The 16,315-nt window shown below is 34.2% G+C and overlaps 1 protein-coding gene and 1 pseudogene across 6 annotated transcripts in view; one reads left to right on the forward strand and one right to left on the reverse strand.

The window, feature by feature from the left end:
- CCSER1 (coiled-coil serine rich protein 1) overlaps positions 1 to 16,315 on the forward strand; it is a 760,495-nt gene that overhangs the window by 268,685 nt on the left and 475,495 nt on the right. The gene's annotated exons all lie outside the window — the stretch shown is intronic.
- Positions 7,683 to 7,853, reverse strand: LOC125094439 (uncharacterized; annotated as a pseudogene).

Below are 16,315 nucleotides of genomic sequence, written 5' to 3' on the forward strand. Positions count from 1 at the left end.
GATGCTAAATGTGATTTAAAGTGTTCTCCTAATACTAAAGCTGTCAGAAAACTGCTTATTTCATGACAGATTGAGAATTAATAACAAAAATTATACATTCAAAATTCTGTGGCTATGGAAAAATTTTTAAAAACTAAGTAAATATCTTTTAGAAACATTTACAGTGAAGTTAATTTGTGTGTGACTAAAACAAGTCAAACTGAACACTGTTTGGTTTCTATTGTAAGTAAATATTTTGTTTTGTACATTGAGTTCAATGAATAGTTTTAAAATCTACTTATAAGCTGTAGTAAAGAAAGGCAGATACCCTATTCCCATAGACTTGCTCTGTGCTTTTTTGTTTACAATAGGAATAGTTGAGTGAGTGAGTGAGTGTGTGTGTGTATGTGTGTATGTGTGTGTGTGTTTTATCTTGGAGTCAGGGGGGAGAAGCAGGGGAGAAAGAAAGGATTAAATAATAAATGAACATGTAAACTCATTATGAAAATATAATGATAAAAAAGATTTAGCCTTAAGAAATAATCATCCTTATAAAAATATGACGATACATTCAGTGACCCATAGAATGTTGATTGGAAGTCCCTGAGAATAGTGATAGATCCTGAGGCATTTCAAATATATTTTATGAGGAAAACAAATTACAACTACATATATGCTTCTCTTTAACCATGCATGCTTGTTACAAAGCAAATTTTGTTTATTAGATACTTGCTAGAGAATTATCATTTTGTCAGAGTGCTTTTGGATGAAGAAAAATAATGTACTCATGCTCATTTACTCAGTTGCTTTAGAGAAGTAAAAGTCACATTGAAAATAGAGTAAGTGGTATGGAATAAATCAACATTCAGGATTAAGTTGACTGTAATTTCTTCTTTTCTTTATTGGAAGTAAATGTCTTTATTAAAAATTACCATTTTATCCAAATAAGTTATATAGATACTCTATCTAAAAGGAGGGGAGCATAACTTTCCTTCCCTTAAGTGTGGGCTGTGAATAATGCCTTCCTTCCAAAAAGCACAGTATGGTAAGTGTGGAAAAAAAAAAAACCAGCAACACTATACGGTTGATATGTTGTTGTGAGCATGGTACTTTACCCCCACCCCACAATCTTCCCTGGAAAGCCATAACCCCAAGCTAATCATGGCAAAAATTTCATAGAAATTTCAGTGAAGGAGACTTCTACAGTACACCTGAACAATAGTCTTCAAAATTGGCAAGGTCGTCAAAACAAGGAGTTCTGCAATATTGTCAAAGTTAAGAGTAGCAGTATGAAACATGACAGCTAAATGTAATGTATCTTGGAACAGAAAAAGGACATTGGGTAAAAACTAAGGGAATCTTCATCAACTATATTATTCAGTTTATAATATAACCGTATTATTTCATTTTGTAAGAAATGTATTGTACTATTATAACATGTTAGTGATAGCACACCTTTTGTATAGGGGGATATAGGAACTCTGTACTATCTGCTTATTTTTCTGTAAGTTTAAAACTGTTACAAAAAAGTCTATTAACAGGGGCTCCTGGGTGGCTCAGTGGGTTAAATCCTCTGCTTTCTGCTCAGGTCATGATCCCAGGGTCCTGGGATCGAGCCCCGTGTCGGGCTCTCTGCTCCGCAGGGAGCCTGCTTCCTCCCCTCTCTGCCTGCCTCTCTGCCTGCTTGTGATCTCTCTCTCGCTCTGTCAAATAAACAAAATCTTAAAAAAAAAAAAAGTCTATTAACAAAAAGAAAATATTACTTTAAAATTATTTGTTTAGTGTTCGCTTTCAGAGGAATTATGGGTAGAATAAAGTGTTGATGAAAAAAGATAGAAGCACATTACCATTATGGAATGCTTACATTCTAAGGACAAAAGATCATTGGTTTACATGAAGAGCCGTTTTAATGGCACAGGTCTGTTGGCAGTCCATCAGAAGATAAGCATTTGCATTAGTAAAATAACTGTATACATAAAAAGTGAGTTTTTCCATGTAATCTTTATGATTACATATAGTATATAATTAAAGGGAGTAAGAGTATGTATACTTATAATTCAGGAAAATATGATGCTATTATATCTTACTTCTTTTATTCCCAAGGTTGTAAAACAGTGTTTATGAACAGAGTTTGAAGTAACACCTGGGATTTGGAAAATATTGTCAGAAGACTGCGTAAATGGTGTCAAACTGTTCTTGGTGACTTGATTTAAGAGAAAGGAATTATGTCAGACTATATTTTAAATGACATAAGCATATAGTGACTTACAACTCAAAAAACTTTAGGGTGAAAATTACTCCTACAATAAAAATAACATCAACATGTTTATGTTCATGCAGATTATGTGACTTGTCAAAATTTAAGCAATGTAATTATGCTTATGTTTGGCAAATGTGTGATTTGAATGGTTTGTGAATTAATTTTCAATTTTTATTCTTTAGTTGGAATGAAGGTCATAGGAGTTGGAGGTAATAAACTTTACTATGCTAGAATTCTTGCTTAATATTTCACATCATTTTAACAGACAGTATGTGTTTAGCAAATATCTGTACTTTCATACATAATTCTTAAAATGACCCAATAGGTAAGAAAGGAGAATGAATCATTCATTAAATGAAAGCCAAACAACATTCTGTGAAAGCATAAAGATGGAATGATCAATTCTAATGTCCAGGGATGGGAAGTATTAGAGAAATCTCCAGTCTTTATGGACCAAGTCTGGAAAATCAAATGAGATATCCATGAGGCAAGAAGGTGGATGCGATATTTGTGCCAGATGTCTTCCAGACAGTACCGATGCTCAAGAAATTTTAGGAAAAATGTAAATACTGGTGGTAGTTACTGAATTGTACTTTTTACCTGGTGTACTTCTAAAGAGGGTTTCAATTCATACTTTCTTATTTGTAAAAATTAATGAGATTGCAGTTACAATGTGGACTCATTTTATATATTGAATGAATTTCTGATAAATTGTGAAAATGAGTATTTACATATCAAGTTATATCTAACATTTGAATTTCTATTTCTGATGTATTCTCACTAGGGGAAAAAATGATCCCAACCCTACAGAAAGATGAAAAGTATAAGAAGGAGCTAAAAAATCACTTGTGACAATGTCAGAATTCATTTTCAAGGAGATTTCTGCCTTTGTGAGTGCAGTCTGTATGCATTCAAGCCTCTAGTACTAATTCTGAGTGAAATTCATCAAAAAGGAAATCAATCCACATTATCTCAGTACTCTAAAAGCATATGTAAATTAAAATACATCACATAGCTAATTCCAATTTTATTGACAGATCTTACTGCTTCATAGGGATTTGAATATTTAAATATTTTAACAGCCTTACTGGTTCCTTTTCAGGAATGTCATTCTTCAAAAGTATGGCAAAATTCACCAGGTGTGAAAGCCATGCAGCAAACTTTTTTTCAAGTTGGTTTTTTTTTTGTTTTTTCAGTAAGTATGTGGTTCCTGTGTTTATGTATTTTTTTCCCTCAAAGGATTTAGTTATCCCTATAAAAATGTGTGTGTGTGTGTGTGTGTGTGTGTGTGTGTGTGTGTGTGAAACTACTGACTAATGAATAGCAAGGATTGGTTTTAGGGAATTTTATTATGACAACATTTTCAGTATTGCCTGAGCTTGTAAAGGATTTGGAGATATTTTTAATACCTCTGTGATAATGATAACAAGTTTCACCGATAGCGGAAATCCACATGAACATTATAAAACATTAGAAATAGAAATAATATTTTTCATGCATTATTACATGCAAAAATCTAAATTTATGTTAAGTAAATTGTTCAAGGAAATGATCTTTTCTAGAAAAAAGGGAGAAGAAAATTTTGAGAGAAAATTATAAGTAGTAATTAAAAAAATAGAACTCATAGAATTTGTTTTAATTTTAAGGAATTACATTTATGGACCGTGAATTTTATTTCTGTAATGCTAGTTTAAAGGAAGAAGGATTTCCTAAATGCTCACATTTTAATTGCTTAAATTTTGTGAGGGAGTAATGGATGAAGGATTGACATAAAGAAATGTGACGCTAAAAGAAAGAACCCTTGGAGCTGATTTTTCTCACGTTAAACACTGAATTTTTTTTTTAAAGGATAAAATTAATGCCTTGTTTTTAATTTCACAGGAGTTTCAGCTTACAGAGATGAATGGTTTGTTTCTTTTTAGATCTTTTCATAGCCCAAGGGAAGTAATGATTTCCTAGAATGTGCTCACTTTATTATCTGAATTCACTCGAATATCTCTGTCTACTCTACAGTGAAGTAAACATACAAACCTAGAAACAAAATGGAATGCAACGATAAGAATCTGAGATGTCTAAATGAGTAGATATAACTAGCTGGAGAGCATAAGAAAGTCATGAGCAAGGCATTATTGCCCAAAAAAGTAAGATAGTGAGTCTCTGCATTGCCACTCCCAAGTAAGTGTTGTATGACTTGATGTTAGCGAGTCATTTGATGAATTTTATAAAAACAAACAAACAACAAACTAAACCCTTCCTTTGAGGAACCTTTCAAGTTAACTTACCTCTCTGTTCACATAGGTAATTCTGATAACAGGACCTTAAACTCAGTGGTGACAGAGTCCCGTCACTATGACATAAAGACAGGTGTTTGCTAACACCTCAGTTTGGGAAGAAAAGTCGTATTTCACTTGAAATTTCAGCTGTTATTGAAATTAAAGTTACTGTACTGACTAACTCTGTAAAGAGATTAATATGGTTGAAAAGGATGCATAAAACAAAGCCGTAAGACTCATCTTTAGAATGCATTCTCTCCATCTCTAGGAAAACTCCACAAGTGCCTGGCTTTTACAGGAATGGCTACAGTGGAGAGTTTTAGTGTGGGGGAAGATCTCCTGTTACTGATAGCTCAAGAAATAATAAAGTAATAAAGTAATGGGGGGGTGCCTGGTGGCCCAGTCAGTTAAGCATCCTGACTCTTGATTGTGGCTCAGGTTATGATCTCAGGGTTGTGAGACTGAGCCCCCTGATGGTCTCCATGCTGGGCATGGAGCCTGCTTGAAATTTTCTCTCTGCTCCTCTCCTCTCAAAAATAAGTAAATAAGTAAGTAAAAAAGTAATGAAATCCTGTCAGTTTCCTACTCACTGACATGGTGTTTGAGGTTCATATTTTTATTTCTTAAAAGATTTATTTATTTATTTTAGAGAGAGAGAGAATGTGCACGAATGGGGGGAGAGTAAGGAGTGGGGAGAGCGTGGTCAGGCTCACTCCACGCTGAGCTTGGAGATGGACTTGTGACACAGTCCCACCACCCAGAGCTCATGAAGTGAGCTGAAACCAAGTCACATGCTTAACCATGAGCCACCCAGGTACCCCTCTTTGAGGTTTTTAAATCCCCCACCAGGTTAGTGATAATTGGATGAAGATGGAAATTAAGAAATGCTTCTTTCTGTACCCAGAGAGTATGCCAGAGTTAAAATGATAGTGGTTTGTTGCTTTTTATTAGCGGAATACCCATATATACTCAGTCTTTACCCATCTTTCAGGTTAGTTTAGGTAATGCTGTTTTGTCAGTGGGTGCCCTGTCTCAGCCCTGATGATTTAATTGAAATAAAGAGCATTTGCTTTTACCTCAAAGAAACCTTTCATAAATCCCTTCGCCTCCCCCTAACATCTAAATGTTATGAATTCTACTACCGGCGTCGGGAAGCTGGATGTATGTGGTTTCCCAGTAGACCCTCTGCAGACCCTATGCCCATGAACACTAATGCTGACCCCCTGGCATCCTTGATGATTCTTCTGCATGCCAGTTCACCTTTCTCATTCTGAAACCCCCAGAGCTTGCTGGGAGTCTGGCAACTGTGGATATTACTAGAGAATAAATTTGTTCTGGCACATAATATGTCCTGAAAAATTGTATTTTAAAGAAATGAATGAGGCATGCCAGGGTGGCTCAGTCAGTTAAATGTCTGCCTTTGGCTCAGGTCATGATCCCAGGGTCCTGGGTCAAGCCCCACATCAGGCTTCTTGCTCAGTGGGGAGTCTGGTTCTTTCTCTGTCTGCTGCTCCCCTGCTTGTGCTTTCTCTCTCTCTGACAAATAAATAAATAAAATCTTTAAAAATAAAGAAATGAATGAATACTATTTGAATTGTTACACAATAGTGTAATTATCCAGTGTTTGTGGCATTAAACTTTTAAAATAATGATATAATATTTATGGGAGGAATCTTACTATTAAATATAATAAGATCTTAATCAGAGATTGTTATGAAAACTATATTTTTGGTTTTAATAAATGAGAGAGAGGCTTAGCTTTTATTCTGCACAGTCTCCCATAGTGTTTTCTGTCTAGGATTAAGTGCTCAGATTCTGAAATCTACCAGCTGTTTTTGAAACCCACTTCTGACACAAACTCAGTGAACTTAACTAGTTACTTAAGCACAGTGTAATTTTGTGGTGTTCAGTAAAATGAGCGTAATATATGTCTAAATCATATTTCTAATGAAAAACAATATCAATATTAAAATATTTAGCATTCAGTAAATGTGAGTTCTTGCTTCTTTTTCCTTGAATTTTTCATTTGATTTTCCGGAAAGTAGTTTCTTTTGTCTGTTTTTCTGTTTACCTTGAAGTCTTCTCTGCTGGGTACTTCTCATTTCCATATTATTTAAATATTTGACGTGTTCTTAGGCTCAATTCCCAGACTTGTAAAAACTTCTCCTTATACCTGTACCTTTGATTATTTCATCCAATCACCTAGCTTTATAAAAACCCCAGGTTTCTACCTCTAGCACATAAATCTGTCCTCTACTCCAGGCACATAGGTTAATTATCTACCTGAGATCTTCTCTTGGATATTTATTAGACTGCTGAAATATGTCTTAAACAAATCTCCTTAGCCCCCCAAAATTTGCTTATTCATCTCAGCAAGTACTAAGTCCATTCTTTCATTTGCCAAAGGTTAAAAACTTGTTGCCCTTTTCTCCTTGCTCTCTCTTAAATATGTAATCCCTTGATAAATTCTGTAGGCCCTGGCAGTAGGGGTAAAATTGCTCATCATTGGCTCATGTACCAAGGAGATGGCATGACCCATGTTACCTTCTTTATTTTTTTTTTAAAGATTTATCTATTTATTTTAGAGAGAAAATTCAGGGGGAGAGGCAGAAGGTGAGAGAGAGAGAGTCCTCAAGCAGATTCTCGGCTGAGTGCAGAGTCCAAAGCAGGGCTTGATGTCAGGACCTGAGATCATGACCTGGGCAGAAACCAAGAGTTGGACGCTTAACTGATTGAGCCACCAGGTCCCCCCCATTATTACCTTCTTAGACAAACAATTCTTAAGGTCAGTGGACTCTTAAATATCCCCCAAAACCTTTTCTGGGATCCATGATGTCAAAACTATGTTCAGATTAACACCAAGGCCTTAAAAATTTTGACATTTTCTTATCTGTGGAATGATAATAATAATAGCACCAAATCTTAGCATTGTGTCTCACACAGTATACACAGTAAGTTTTGTTGAATAATTTATTAAAATATTACTGAATATGTTAAAGCTAATGAAAGAAATTGTGGGCTACATAGAAAGTTAGGTGTCCTGATATCCAGAACCGGGCTCTTCATCATAATGGTTATAGTCTCAAAGATAAAACACAATAATTTCCTGGGACATTTGCTTAATGCTGGACTTCTGACAGTTTTCTATAATTTCTTTTTATAATGTCTTAATTTGTACCCTTTTACATAAAGATGCACTCTAATTTTATGCGAGAGGGCAGATAATGGAATTTGGGAATGAAAGAGTGTTCATATTTTGATTCTTTCATATATGCTGGCAAATTGTCTGTCAAGAGAATTAGGTACCACACTTGATCTTAGCCAAAAGGCCGAGAAGCAATGTCAAGAGAATTAGGTAAAATTATAGGTCAATAGCCATTTATGAGGAACTATTTTATCATCTCTTCTTTAGGATTATAACTATTTTCAAGTTTTTGGTATTTCAGTAATTACAAAGGTTTATATTACTTGAATTTACAACTTCTCACACGCAGCTGTAGTTGAATCAGCTTCTTAGTCTATTATTTGTCTCATGTTTTCTTTTTTGAGTTTTATTTATCTTTTTTATCTGTAAGGTTATTCTTACTAGACTTACTTGTTCTCTGGGGATTTCAGATCATGTACGAGCTTTCCCATACCTTTCTGTTCTTCATTTGTATTTTGCTCTTAGAAATTAAGCAAAAGTAAGTTTGACATTTGATTTTTATATGAAAATATTATTGTAGATGGTTAAACAAGACAATGATAAAATAATTTACTACTAGCTTCTCATACTTAAATAATTCTACACTTCTCTAATTTTACTTGCAAGCTGGATTTGTAACCATTTCCTGTTTCTAGGTATACTTAGACACTGGGCAATGTGGACACGATATTTACCAGGCTCACACCCCCACTAGAACATAAAATCTCTAAGTCTTCAGAATGTGTTGTGACTCCATTATGAACCATAGCAACTACAAAAACCAAGCCAAATAAAAGAAGTTCAAAAGTATAATATTTGACTTCAGTATTAATGGATAAGGAGGAGTACTTTGGGGTGAGAAGGAGAGGAAAAGAAGCACCATATTAAAGGCAAGAGAATAGTTTGGGAGAAGGAGCAGAATCATGAAAGAGGTGCAGCAAGTCATCTGCTGTGATGTGTAAGGAGGATGGGAGATGAGCTCGTGGCACTTGATTTGAGGAAGCTTATATTCTGGCCTAGGGATTTTAGGCTTTATTTCTTGTGTACTTGAGGATTTGGTTAAGATTTTTCTATACAAGGGAGTACTATGATCAAAGTTGTGTTTTTTGTTGTTTTTTTCTTAAAGGGAAAGTTTTTTTTTTTTTTTTTAAGATTTTATTTATTTGACACAGAGAGAGAGGGAATACAAGCAGGAGAGTGGTAGAGGGAGAAGCAGGCTCCTCGCTGAGCTGGGAGCCCGATGTGGGGCTTGATCCCAGGACCCTGGGATCATGACCTGAACTGAAGGCAGTCGCTTAACAAACTGAGCCACCCAGGCACCCCCAAAGTTGTGTTTTGAGGGAGTCCAGTCCACTAGATTATCTTTTTCACTGAAACCTCCCAACTCCTGCTTCCTTCTCTTGTTCTTGGTCCCTTATCAGACACCCATGTGGTTAACAGTGGTCTCTGTGTGACTGTGAATAGTGCTCTTGTAGTCTCAGTCTGGATCAGGAGCATTCTCATTTCTTCCTCTTCTTGGTTTTCATTTTGTTCTTTCACTAGATGCAAAAGTAATTTTTGACATTTGAAGCTAAAATAAAACAGCATTAAAAATGCCCGAACAACAACAACAACAACAACAAAATGTCTGAACAAGTAAACAGTAGTGTGCCTTACTCAACTTCACTAACTGCAGGTTCATTATTGTGAAGAGGCAAGGAAAGTGGCAAGTTTATATTCATAAAGAACAGGAAGAAATCCAAATTTACTTAAAACTTTTGTCAGATAATTTTCTGCCAACTTTTGTAGGCCTCTGCTCACTTAGTAATAACTTAAGTGGAGATTTAAAAATTATATTAATATTTAATATTAATTAATTAATTAATTAATTAATATTGAGGCATTCAATTCTAAATTAGTTTACTTCTTAGAGAAATGAAAATATAAGATAAAGGAACCAGAAGCTGTGTTTCTCCTAGAAAAGCTTTATTTGTGGAGGGATCTCACCTCTAAAAATTTATATCCTGTGACAGTTATTCATTGAGGAGGACATTAATCAAATTAACACCAATATAGTGCTCCTTCTGTTGGCATATTATGTGGAATGTTTATCACTTGAATAAAAGCATAATGGAAAAATAGGATTGCACTAGTCTTCTAATTTACCACTAGGCCAGTAAAAATTATTCCTTTGGCTTGTAATTATGTCTGAATCTTGGTGAAAGGGTGGGGAACATTGAGCAATGGCAAATTAACTATTTTGTGTTGATTTATGTATATCATTGATATGGCAATATTTTAAGTTGTTAACTGTTTTTCACCTAAACTGTGTAGTATATGGCTTCTGTAGGTAATGCTCCTTAAAATTTCAGTCGACATGAAATATTTCTCCTGGACTCCTAGACAGTGAATGATGGAGACTCATTGTATATATAAAATATTCCCTCTTGATACCGTCTTTTAAAAAGCATAGATTTTTATTTTTAATCTATACATGCTATGTAAGATATTAGGAGCTATACCACTAGTCAAATACAAGGGTTATGCTAATATTTGTTAATCTGTTTAGTTTTAAGTGCTTTGTTCAATTTAAATGGATTATAAGGTTTCCAACGTAAGTCAAAATACAAAACCAAAGAAAAAAGAAATACGTCAATATCCATGATATCATAGATTAATAGAAAATCACATTTTCACTTACATTTAAGATACACTTGACAGAGATCAAGACGAACTCAGATTAAACTCCTAACCAAAAATTTACAGCAGTCCTTACAAACAGGATTATATTTTTACTTACGTATAGTAGCACTGTCAGTTATATAAAAGGAGATGCTATGCCTTTATGAGTGGCATTATTGATTGTAAATAAACAAAAATATCCTTTTCTAAAACTTAATTTGGGTTTTCTTTTAAGGAAATTCTAACAGATGACATCCCAAATAAAATACAGATAATAATAAATTTGTTGCTATAAATCTTTAGCAGAAAACTAAGTATGGATCAAGCTAGAAAACACAATTAGCTTAGCAATGATGTGACTATTGTGAATGCAAGGCACATTTTTGAATACCAGTAGTATTTTGAAACAAAACAAAGGAGCCAGAATACCACCTTACAGCTAGAAGGAAATTAAAAGTCCTCTAAATGTTGGTTTTCAGTGCATTCAATGAAGAAATTGAGACCTAAGGTCATATAAACAGTTAGAATCAGATCTATTTATAATAATCAAATTTTCTGACTGTAACTTAGTATGTTTATATCATAAAAATTTGATTCATCTGGCACTTATGGCATACCATACACATCTATAAAATTATATAATATATATGTGTGTATATATGAGCTATATACATACTAGAAAATATATAGTAGCCTTTGTAATTAAGGAAAATGTTATACAACTTATACAATAAAAAGATGAAATCAGAAATGGGAAGAGATGTTCTCATTTTTATATTCTGTTAGATTTGGAAATATAAAATATTCTGTTAGATTTGGAAATATAATTTATATTCAGCACACATACACATATATATGTGAAGATGTATATATTTTTATGTGCATTTGTATTTAAGTATATATACACACACATACATATATATTCCTCTCAAATGATAATCATCATTCATCATGGACAGAGATAGAATGATGAGATAGGAATAAAGAGATAGGAAGCAGAACATTTAAATTAAAATTTCTCTTTTTACTTACTGGACGGCTGTCTTTGGAAAATTGGTTAATATCCCTGAATCCATTTTGCTTTCTTTTCTGTAAAATGGGGATAATGAAACCAAATTTGCTGGTTGTAGGGAGGGTTAGGGATAATGCATATAATGTGGTCAGCAGTATCATTTCATGTTGTTCAATTTGTACTGTGACACACATCAGAACATTGAGGCCAGTGAACTCTTTGTTTATGTCTCAGCATAGTATTTCTAATATGCTAACATGATTTAAATCCAAAAAATACGATACTGCTGATCACTTTGATACATAATTACCAGAAGTGGAATTATTATGTTAGCAAACATGAAATAATCCTTGGAATCAAATAACTAGCTGTGATTTAATGTCCATTAATCTTTATTCTATTTGGATAATTGTGATTTGAATTTTTATCAACAAAAGATAAAAACATGGACTTTGCAATTGGAGAGACTTTGTTAGAGCCATGAATTAGCCTCTTAGTAGCTATATGAACAATCTATTTACATCTACACATGTGTGTAAGAAAAATATAATTATAATAAAGCTTTAGTTATTGTGAGGATTAAAGGAAATTGCACATTTAAAAACCTTATTACAGTTTTTGATACAGAAAACTCAGTAAGTATCAGCTACTCTATTATTGTAGTCATTATCATTGTTATTACTTATGTAGTGGCACTTTTTTATCTCTCTTCAGAAACCAAACTTAATCTTTCCACAATTTCAAAAGTGCTTAAGTTATGGTAACAGGGTAGACAGCAATGTTTTTGGAGAAAGATACATAACCAGTGATCTGTTGGTGTTAAGATGGGGAGACAATACATGGAATCATTTATTTTAAGAATCATCACATTTTGATTAGTTAGGATCATTTTAAAGTCTAAGCCGCCCATTATCTTATAGTTTCATTTTTGTTCTTATGCTGCCAAACATTAATTCTAGACACTAACATTGTTCAGGTAATTCACTAAAAAACTGATTAGTACTGTAATAGAACAATAATGAAAGCAGTGATTGTAAGAAAAGGAAAGGAAGGGCTAATTCATGCACCTGGATAACTTGTTTGTGAAACTAGTTTATTTTACTGGCTAAGTCGTAAAGTATAATGTAAAAAATTATGAAGATAACTCAGTACATACATGCACAAAGATTTATTGAAGGAAAACATGAAATCTTAGGATAGATCAACATCCTTGACATTAATGAAGATTGATATTATCATTAAAGAAGACAGTTACAGATTCCACTATCCATTTGTCTGTTGTGTATCTGTCTACTTACCTACCATCTTTCCATCTATCTTTTATCACCTATCTACTTTACTGTCAGAGAATGGTGATTGCCCTCTGGTCCTAAGTCATCGTGAAAATTACATTTTCTTACTTGACACAATATAGATAATGAAATAATCGATCAATATAAGCATAGATGATTATGAAATATATGATTTTAACATGATAATAGTATGTTAAAAATTTTAAGAAGACGTGATGGTAAAACATGCAGTTCTGATTTCATTTCCATATCATTTTGATTTTCATCATTATAACAGAACTTTAAAAAAGAATATACTTGAAAATACTTTCTAAAGTAATTAAAACACTGTCATATTCTTTTAACTTATTTGCAAAAGGATATACTTCTAATATAGCCCTCCCATGATACTTATTGATTTGAGTGGGATGAGACATCTGTTGATTTTGAGTCTTAATCTGCTCTGTTCCAGGGCTCTTTTAAAATGTCCTCTTAGAGACTATTCTGTATCTCCTAATTTTGGATTAAGGCCATTTACTAAGTAAAGTGCAGGGAGATCTATGGTGACTTCAGCTTCAGGATCTCCTTCTGAATACTGTCTAAAACAGTGTCCATCCCTAAAGCCTTGAACTTATCCTTTCTTTGATTGCTATATTGGATTTGAGTGCAATCTGTTTGGAAGAATGACTTCAAGGATAGTTTCAAAAAGGTCTTGTTCCACAGTACAGATTTTCTAAATCTTCCTTCTTCCTCCCTTCCTTCTTCCTTTCTTTTTCCCCTCCCTCCCTCCCTTCCTCTCTCCCTCTCTCTCTCACTTCCTTCCTTTCTTCCTTTCTTCTTGCTCTCTTTTTTTCTTTCTTTCATGCAATTTGGGATGTTTTATGTCATCTTCAATCCTTTCTCTTTGTTATTCCCATTCTTCTTTATTTTCCTGAGATAATTACTAACCTCTGCACCAACTGATAGGGACCTGGGAGTCTTGGATTATATGTTGATAGAACTATTTTAAATTTCTCTGTGAATATCTTTCTCTTCTGTCTAGGCTGTGAAAAGTTTTACATATTTACAGACATACCTCTGAGATATTGTGGGTTTGGTTACACATCACCACGATGAAGCAGATATTGCAGTAAAGGAAGTCAAAATAATTTTTGGTTCCCAGTGCATATAAAAGTTTACGCTATACTGTAGTCTATTAAGTGTGTAATAGTATTATGTCCTAGAGAATGTATATACCTTAATTTAAAAATACTTTATTGCTAAAAAATGCTAAGCACCATCTGAACTTTCAGGGAGTTGAAATATTTTTGCTAGTGGAAGGTCTTGCCTCGATGTTGCTGGCTGCCTGCTAACCAGAATGGTGGTTGAGGTGACTGTGGTAATTCCTTAAAATAAGACAACAGTGAATTTTGTCACACAAACTGATTCTTCCTGTCATGAATGATTTCTCTGCAGCATGTGATGCTGTTCGATAGTAGAGCTTCACAAAACTCTCAAAATTGGAGTTTCTCAAACCCTGCTGCTACTTTATCAACCAAGTTTATGCAACATTCTGAATCCTTTGTTGTCATTTTAACAATCTTCACCAGCAGTAAATTCCATCTGAAGAAACCACTTTTTTTTTCTAGTCCTTAAGAAGCAATTCCTTATCCATTCAAGTTTTATCATGAGGTTGCAATAATCCAGTCACATCTTCAGGTTCCATTTCTGATTTTAGTTCTCTTGCTATTTCTACCACATCTGCCATTCTTTCCTCCACTGAATTCTTGAACCCTTCAAAGTTAGCCATGAGGGTTGAAATCACCTTCTATACTCTTATCCATGTTGATGTTTTCACCTCATCTCATGAGTCATGAATGCTCTTAATAGCATTTAGAATGGTGAATCCTTTCCAGAAGATTTTCAGTTTCTTTGTCCAGTCAGTATATTTTGACTGTTCTTTGCCCAGTCCGTTGTATTTTGAAAGGAATCTTTTTTTCTAAGCATCAGTTCTCTACAGTGGACTTGAAATATTTAGTAAGCCATGTTGTAAACATGTGCCATCATCTTTGTTATTCCTTTATTGAATATAGGCAGAGTAGATTTAGCATAAGTATTAGGGCCCTAGGATTTTGAGAATGGTAGTAAATGAATATTGGTTTTACCTTAAGTCACCAGCTGCATTAGCCCCTAACAGGAAAGTCCCCTGTAATTTGGAGCACTGAAGCCAGACACTGACTTCTGTCTACCTATGAAGGTCCTAGATGGGCATCTTCTTCCAATAGAAGGTTGTTTCATTTACATTGAAAATTTTTTTGTTCATGGCAGCCAGCTTCATTAATGATCTTAGCTAAACCTTCTGGATAACTTGCTGTAGCTTCTGTGTCAACACTTGCTGGTTCGCCTTGCACTTCTGTTATGGAGGTGGCTTCTTCCCTTACATGAATCAGCCTCTGATAGCTTCCAACTTTTCTTCCACAGCACCTCATCTCTCTCAGTCTTTATAGAATTAAAGAGAATTAGGTCCTTGCTCTGGATCAGGCTTTGGCTTAAGGAAATGTTGTGTCTGGTTTGATCTTCTATCCAAACTACTAAAACCTTCTCTGTAACAACGATAAAACTATTTTGCTTTCTATCATTTGTCTGTTTACTAGAGTAGAACTTTTCCATTGCATTTACAACTTGAATAGCTGTTTGGCACAAGATGTTTAGCTTTTAACCTGTCTTGACTTTCAACATGTCTTTTTCACTAAGCTTTAATCATTTGTAGCTTTTGATTTAAAGTGAGAAACACACAACTTCCATTCACTTGAATATTTAGAGGCTATGGTAGAATTATAACTTCACCTAAATTCAATATTGTTGTGTCTCAAGGAATGGGGAGGCCCAAGGAGAAGGAGAAAGATGGGGAATGGCCAGTTGTTGGAATAGCTAGAGCATACACAACCTTTATTGATTAAGTTCACTTTCTTATTTGGGCATGTTTTGTGGTGCCCAAAAATGATTACAATAATAACATCAAAGATGACTGATCACAGATCACCATAACAAATGTAATAATAATGAAAAAGTTAAAAATATTGTGAGAATTACCAAAATGTGATACAGAGACACAAAGTTGAGCAAATGCTGTTGAAAAATGGTGCCAGTAGACTTGCTTGACCAGGGTTGCCACTAACCTTCAGTTTGTAAAAATCACAGTATCTGCGAGGCACAATGAAATGAGGTATGTCTGTATTCTTAGTTTATTCTGAGATCAGGGCTTATCATTTAAGTCCCTTAAAACAAGCAACTTGACCTATTCTCAAGGAGCTTTAACTTTAAGAGGCAATTTAGCTTGGAGGGTTTTCTTGGGGCTAGAGGAAAAGGGCAGTAAGTTAGGAAAATAGCAACAAAAGATAATAATAGAACATAGGAAGAAAGAAGAATAGGATAAAGGCAGTCAGGTATGAATTATGTTTTCAAGGTGCTAAACAGGTTTCACGTTTTTAGCTTTAGCCAGGGAATCCTTTAAGAGGGTGGTTTTGGAATCTGAGTTTCTTTTGGCTGCTTCCTCAGTCCAGAAAAGCAAAACACAAACAAAACCCCAGACAGTTGAATATTTGGGATTTTGCTCTCTTTTGATTTAAGGCCTCTTTTATATAAGCAATTTTATTTATATTGCAAATTCCCCAGTTCACCTGTATTATTGCCTTA

Source organism: Lutra lutra, chromosome 2, assembly GCF_902655055.1.
Source record: "Lutra lutra chromosome 2, mLutLut1.2, whole genome shotgun sequence".
Classification (NCBI taxonomy): domain Eukaryota; kingdom Metazoa; phylum Chordata; class Mammalia; order Carnivora; family Mustelidae; genus Lutra; species Lutra lutra.